The following is a 7586-nucleotide window of genomic DNA, read 5'->3' as shown; positions in this document are numbered from 1 at the left end:
AGTTCAGTATTAAAACATCACTCATCAGATCATTGCTAAAAAAAAAAAAAAAAAAAACATGGAGGTGTGTGTGATTAAATTTTAGTTCAAATTTTCGATGCAGTCCCCAGATCCGGCTTCCACCTTCTGAAGAAGTCGATTGCAGAATTATAAGTTACAAAGCACTCAATCAAAAACTACTACACATCTTTTTGACAAAAACTGGTCTAAATTGCTGTGATGTGAAACGTAAGAAACAGGACGTGTCATAGCAACTTTGTTTCTTGCATAGATTCTATACAAACTGCTCTATATAGAAACTTCTGTAAAGTCGGTTTTCTCCTCATATCAGGAATCATTTTCACTCATATTTACAATCTACTACAAAATGCTTTAACCACACAGGAATACTTTTCTTTACTCTCAGTAAAGGCTCCTCTCAAGGTTTCTTCCCCATGTCTTATGGATTACTCATTAGGGATTTTGATAAGTTCTGATCTGTAATAATATCTTTTGTTCACCTATAAATAAAATAATCTTCAGTTTGTGCTATAAAATCCTTCTTAAATCAGTATACTGGCTTGGAAAAATAATCATTGAGTCACATGCTGTTCCCGCTGTGATCCCGGATCAAGGTCTACTGCTTGTAAACACACAAAACCGCACAACAAATCGTCTCACTACACTCTGTTACACACATTATCCTTTAGCTTTTCAACACAAACCATGTGTGAAGCTTAACTCTTATATTAGTAGTTCAGAATTAAGTATTAAAATAAACACACAAACCTGAGTTCGAGCAAACAAGCATTTCAGCTGACGTGATGTTCATCAAGCACCTGACCTACCATACAGAGGCAGTTTGACATAAAAAGTGACCTATAGCCTTCTGGGAAACCATTAACCTTTTCTGATCTACATTAAGACCTTGTGAACTGTCGACAGATTATAACGCTACAGAACTACAAAGACATTTCACTGGCAATATCAGGCTTTAGATCATGGCAACATCAGAGCCAGATTCTTTAAAAAAGTGCTTAAAAAAATGTCCCTAACAATCAATGTGTAAGAAAACGCAAAACTAAATGTTGTAAAAAAAAAAAAGCTAAAAAAAAAAAAAAAGGAATATTTTTTCTTTTATCTTTTCCAGTGATCACAACCTAATTTTCCTCATGATCGCAACATAATTTTCTCACCATAACAAAAAGTTGTTTTTTTTCCATTATCACTACAATTTTCTCGTGGTCGCAAAGCAAAAACCCGTTTTCTTACGACGTAATTTTATCCGCGAGAAAAACACGTACCTTGTAAATAACAGCCTCCGCCGCAAGAGTTGGACTAATATGTGTAAGTTGTCCATCATTGACAGACACAGAGCTATTTCATTTGAGTCCCTGTTCAAAGTAAACGCGAATGCGATCATCCATGATGCTGCAATGGTGTTGCCTCTGGAAAAAGCTCTTAGGCTGAATACACAGAAAAATTTAGCACCGATCGCGACGAAACAACGTTTGTTATGTCAAGATCACAAGAGAAACGATTTTATTATAAAGAGCAAATTATGTCGGAATCACGAGAAAACAACAATGAAGACTAAATTATAATGCATGGCCTCTTAGGACTTCCATACATGACAGATTAAAGTTTGCCTAATTTTTTTACAGAAATTATCCCTGATTTCTCTTCGCTTTTCTCTATATGCTCATTTTCTCCATCAGTATATTTACATTCAAGGCATTTATTAGACACCTTTATCCAGATTTTCTTATAATTATCTTATTTTCTAAAACTGAGCAGTTGTGAATTGGGGGGCCTTGCAAAAGGGCCCTGCAGTTGCAGCTTGGCAGTGCTGAAATTTGAACTCGTCTTCCCGAAAAGATGTCAGATGAACTACTTCTCAATTCCCTTCATTAGCCACCATCACCTTTGCAATTTTATATTCAGTAATGTACATTTTCGAGGTTATTTTCTTTACTGTGGTTGCTCGGCTGAATCACAAATGTTGTTGGATGTGTACATTTGAAAAAAGAAAAACTCGGAGTGTCAGTATGTTATTATAGTAAATAATGCAAGAATAGTATGTATTACATCAATTTAAATGTGACTTGTTTAGACGTAACTTGCATCGACAAAATTGACTTGAGCAATGTTCATAATGTGTAAAATGTATTTATTATATCTATTATGCGGCGCTCCTAAACCGAGATAAAAACGATTGCTACTCATATAAAACTTCTTCATTCAAAATCTGTTCATTAGCACTTGTATAAAGACTCAACTTCCACCACACTCGTTCTTTTCGCATTTGTCATGTAATGAAGTCAAAGGCGGATGCAACACTAAGGCAAAGAAAACAAATCACAAAGTAAAAAGAAACCATAACTAAAAGCATGAACAACAACCAGACATGTCGTCGTAACTAATAAACAACGTCGTCGTAACCAATGAACACGTCGTCATAACTAATGAACACGTTGTAACTAATAAACATTGTAACTAATGAACACCACGTCGTAACTAATGAACATCATTGTAACTAATAAACACAATGTCGTAACTAATAAACACTTTATTGTAACTAATGAACAAGTCGTAACTAATGGACACCTCATCATAACTAATGAACAAAACATCATAACTAATGAACACAATCATAAGTAATGAACACGTTGTCATAACTAATGAACATGTCATAACTAATGAACGCCTCATTGTAACCAATTAACACGTCGTAACCAATGAACACAACTTCGTAACCAATGAACACAACTTTGTAACCAATGAACATGTCGCCGTAACTAATGAACATGTCGTCGTAACTAATAAACACCTTAATTGTAACTCAAATAGTGCATAGGCTGTGTTGCTGGACAGCTGTGCCTAATATACTGACAATTCAACATGCATTTATATAAGAAACATCTGAAAAGTGGGCTGAAAAGTGGGTTTTGCTTTTGAAACTGTGAGAATGTGTGCCATGGTCAAATAGTTCAGCATTTCTGAGCAAAGAGCAATTTAAAAGCTTAAAAATAATAGTTTGCTATTCCCTTGTTTTCACAAAATCTAAAAAAAAAAAAACTGAAAAAAAAAAAGAAAAACTGAAGTCAAGGAGGAAAACGCAACAGGGAATTGGGTTACCATGACAACACAAACTTTTTTTAAATACAAATAATAATGAACAAGATAAAGTCGACAGGGGTAACAAACAAGAGGGGGAAAAAGGAGATAATGAACAAGAGAGAGAGAAAATAGAGAGACAGAAAGTACAACAAGACCAGTGCTTGAGGCTGATAACAAATCTACTGAGACATGCGAACAATTCGAGTTCGGCAAAACTCTAAACTTTCAGACACAAACCAAGACAACACGTGTCTAATACTTCAGCAGTCACACACACTGCTCTAAAGTGATGCATTACTATTTACATCCAAGTGCATTTTTACGTGCAGGAAAATCAGATTCACACAATAATTGTTCTAGTAACATTTCAATGAATCTTCATACTTTGATCAAAGCTCTTAACGTCTTCATCTATAATCTTACAGTATCTTGATTATAACTTTTTATATTCTGTAATTTTGTATTCACTACTTCTTTTGAAGAAACAAATGGCCTGCAAAGGAAAACATTTCAGACTTTCAACAAACATATATATTTCTGATATTTTGAAAAAAAAAAAAGGTTGAAAAAAAAAAAACCAAACATTTGACTTTTTGAATGTTACACATCATGTTTGTGAGCACATTATTTATTTGTTTGTTTGTTTATTTATTCATTTTCAAAAAATAATACTTAAATATTAATAAAATAAAGATTTACTTCCTTTTACTTAAAAATAAGCAAAAAAGGAAGCTAATCAATGAGCAATAGCTTTATACCTTTTGTCCATTTTTTATTAATAATTGTGGAATTTGTTTCTACTTGAAAGTAACACTGAAACATACAGGTATAAATAATAAAACAGAGCACAATCTAATTCTGCCATTTGAAGTCCAAATACACATATTTTCTAGGTCCAGAAAATTAGAAACTTTATAAAAAGCATGCCTTTGTATCTCTCAAGTTTCGTGAAATCATAACTACTACTACAATCTACGTTCATTATTACCTGCACCTTTTCTCACCTCCAACAACCTAAAAATATATATTATTCATGACATTTATATTATAAAAGTATATTATTTTTTACATTTGCCTTATAAATGAAGACACTGACGTCAATACCATTATGTTGTGTTCGTAATATTTTCTTCACTGTCAGTTTTATGCATAACAATTCTCCTGAGTGTCTTTGAGATCCAGAACATGAAAATAAAAATAAATAATGAAATTAAAATAGTAATCCATATTTATAGCCCTATTATGTAGATTATTGATTATGTAGGAGATAAAAACGATTTTTTTTCAATTTTTTTCCAAATTGACCAATATTTTGATATGTAGATCGATTTCTCTTCATTAACTGTTTCCCGAGTGCATTCTCTCAGCACGACTGCTGCTACGTAAACATGACGTATCACAACACTAGACTGAGACATGTCCTGGGAGTCACATAGAATACAGATTAACATGGCAGAGGTAGAGCTGCATCTTCCTAGAGACAGAAGTACAAAGGCCTGTTTGTAAACGATTATTCATATTAATGATTTGCTCCCTGCCTAAAACAAAGAAATAAAGGTGAACTATTGGTACCATATTGAATTGCATAGAATCAGGTTTTTTTTTATTGAATCGCATTGTGTTAAAGCAAATCAAATTTGGAAAATGGGATAATTCGTATCCCATCGGTAGCTGCTTCATAATGAGTGAATAAAAAATCAGTGAATATAAATCGAATTTCATCAAATTGATTTGGTGCCATGGGCCATTTAGTAAAATCACCATAATTGCTTATATCACAGCTTATTAATAAAGAACATTTTACTGGTTTACCTGAGCAGAAATACCTACTACCATCTTTCAGCCAATCAGAATCAAGTATAAGCAGACTATGTTTTACAAAGTTAGATGTACTGAACTCAAAGTGTGCTGATCCAGGGTCAGTGTCTCTATTGAAAATAACTATAACTAAAACACATCCATGATCAGTATTCTCATTAATGCGCTTCACTGTTTAGCAGTACAGATAAGGCATGAGAGAACATGAGGAACAAGGGCATCTAATTACACACACAAGGTGATTACATGACGAACATGATTCTCCCTAGAGACAAATTTAACACATACTGGGATCTTGCTGCGAAACCTAGACAAGCCCTAGCAGCCAAGACCACATTTTCACAGCGGATCAGTGTATAAAAGGAAACAGAGTGTGTGCGCTAATGTGTTACTAGCTATCACCGAAATGCAGATGAAACAGGGACAGATGGAGAGGGATGGTGGGAAGGGGATGATGATGAAATGTGAGGGAGAATTTTCACTCCTAAACTCAAGCTGATGCTCAGGACAATAACGAGTGTATCTGTGTGAGCTTAGCCTCCAGATACTGTGAAGCCTGTGTCTATGTCTATATGTGTGTGAGAGAGACACTAATAGAGAGGGAGAGAGAGAGAGAGAGAGAGAGAGAGAGAGAGAGAGAGAGAGAGAGAGAGAGAGAGAGAGAGCATTCTCTCCTGTCTGATTAATGTACTCGAAATATCATAACACTATATGAAGATTTGCACACATTGCATCACTTTTATCACAGTCCTACTTTCAGATGTCAAAATCTTCAGACATGTCAAAATACATAAGCCATTACGCAACATTACCAGGAGAAGTGTTATTACAGCGCAATTTGAATCGCCCTATACCTTTTCCTAGATATGTACCATTACATTTGAAAAAATTTTGCAATTCCAGATAGTTTTGTCTCATGCCCACCTTTGCTGTAACTTTGAGGTTATTAAAAGACAATTAACAGCCTTAAACAGCCAAATATTAGCTAGCTAAAAGGCTAACTACTTACATTCTGTCAATAACCCATATAAGAAGCTCATTGTAATTAGTATTTACTGCTTTAAATTCTTTTCATAAGTTGTGAGGGAATGTTGTGTGTATGTCAATATGGCTGAAAGCATGACTGCCTGCTTTGTAGTTGAATTGAAGTAGAATTCTATTCACTAAGCTTTTTTATATTACATAGAAAACTTTAAAGTTCATCTTACATCTTTCCTTAGATATTTATTCAAAATCTGAGGTAAATGTTGCCATAGCAGATAAGTTTGGCTCGTTTCCACCGCCTGTGTGATTTCATAATGCTATAAACAGCTTCGTGTTAGCTAGATTAGCATTAGCTACTGATATTCTGTCAAGATTCCTCATGAATGGCTAACTCTTAGCATTTACTGCAACATATTTACACTTTATGAATGTTTCTGCTTCCCAGTATGGCAGACATCATGATTGCTTATTGGAATTAAAGTGGAATTCTAGTTACATTTAGTCATTTTGCAATAATATACAGAACACCTCTGAGGAACATGTTCAAATTCTCTATATTTTTGTGATATTTACTGTTGCTGTTTCTTTACAATGTCAGCAAAAATAGGCATTAGCTGGATAAATGCCGATGCTTCTCACTGTGGCAGAGCCCATAAATGTTTGAGAAATTTGAGTCTAGTTTCAGTATTTCTAGCTGCCATTACTCTGCTTTTACACTGTCCATATAAGAGGGCTAATGTTTGGTTGCTATCTGGTATAACTGCTATTGTATCCAAACATCATTGTTCATCCTAGTTTACACTGCATAGTGTGTGCACCTTTTCAGCTGTTTTCACAAAATGTCTGCTATGTCTACTTTTAATGTATGTGTTTTTTTTTATGTAATCTAATCTAATATAACGAAGATGGACAGGATTAGAAATGAGTTTATTAGGGGGACAGCGCATGTAGGACGTTTTGGAGACAAGGTGAGGGAGGCGAAATTGAGATGGTTTGGACATGTGCAGAGGAGGGACATGGAGTATATCAGTAGGAGAATGCTGAGGATGGAGCCACCAGGAAGGAGGAAAAGAGGAAGGCCAAGGAGGAGGTTTATGGATGTGGTGAGGGAAGACATATAGGTGGTTGGGTTGAAAGAGGCAGATGTAGAGGACAGAATAGTATGGAGACAGATGATCCGCTGTGGCGACCCCTAATGGGAGTAATCGGAAGAAGTAGAAGATAAAATAATATAATACAATACAATTATGGCTGTAAATCTATAAAAATATTCGAATACTCTAATCAACATGGGCATGGAGAAATACGGATGCTTTATGCAAATGTATGTTTATTTTTAGTGAAACCAAAATAAACATAAAGCATAAAAACAAAATATTATTGTAAATGTTTTAATGTAATTATGGTGTTTTAAATCTCGTAAATCAGGGGTGCCCGATACGTCGATCGCGATCTACCATTCGATCGCAAAGGTAGTGTGGGTAGATCGCATTACATTAAAAAAATAAATATTTATTTATGCATTTTTATAGTAGGTAGATCATTTTGACTTGGTCATTTTATAAGTAGCTCGCATGCTGAAAAAGTGTGTGCACCCCTGACGTAAATCATCAGGACACCAAACAGAACTTGTGCTATGTTTCCACACGGACGGTTTTGATTGCGGGATGTGTTGCATCATGGTG

At 34.7% G+C, this 7586-nt stretch overlaps 1 protein-coding gene across 1 annotated transcript in view; it reads right to left on the bottom strand.

Moving 5' to 3' along the window:
- Nucleotides 1-7586, bottom strand: part of vps8 (VPS8 subunit of CORVET complex) — a 118805-nt gene that overhangs the window by 90117 nt on the left and 21102 nt on the right.

Source organism: Silurus meridionalis, chromosome 24 (assembly GCF_014805685.1).
Source record: "Silurus meridionalis isolate SWU-2019-XX chromosome 24, ASM1480568v1, whole genome shotgun sequence".
Taxonomy (NCBI): domain Eukaryota; kingdom Metazoa; phylum Chordata; class Actinopteri; order Siluriformes; family Siluridae; genus Silurus; species Silurus meridionalis.
The sequence above is the reverse complement of the archived record's forward strand: the minus strand, read 5'-3'. Positions and strand labels throughout refer to the sequence as shown.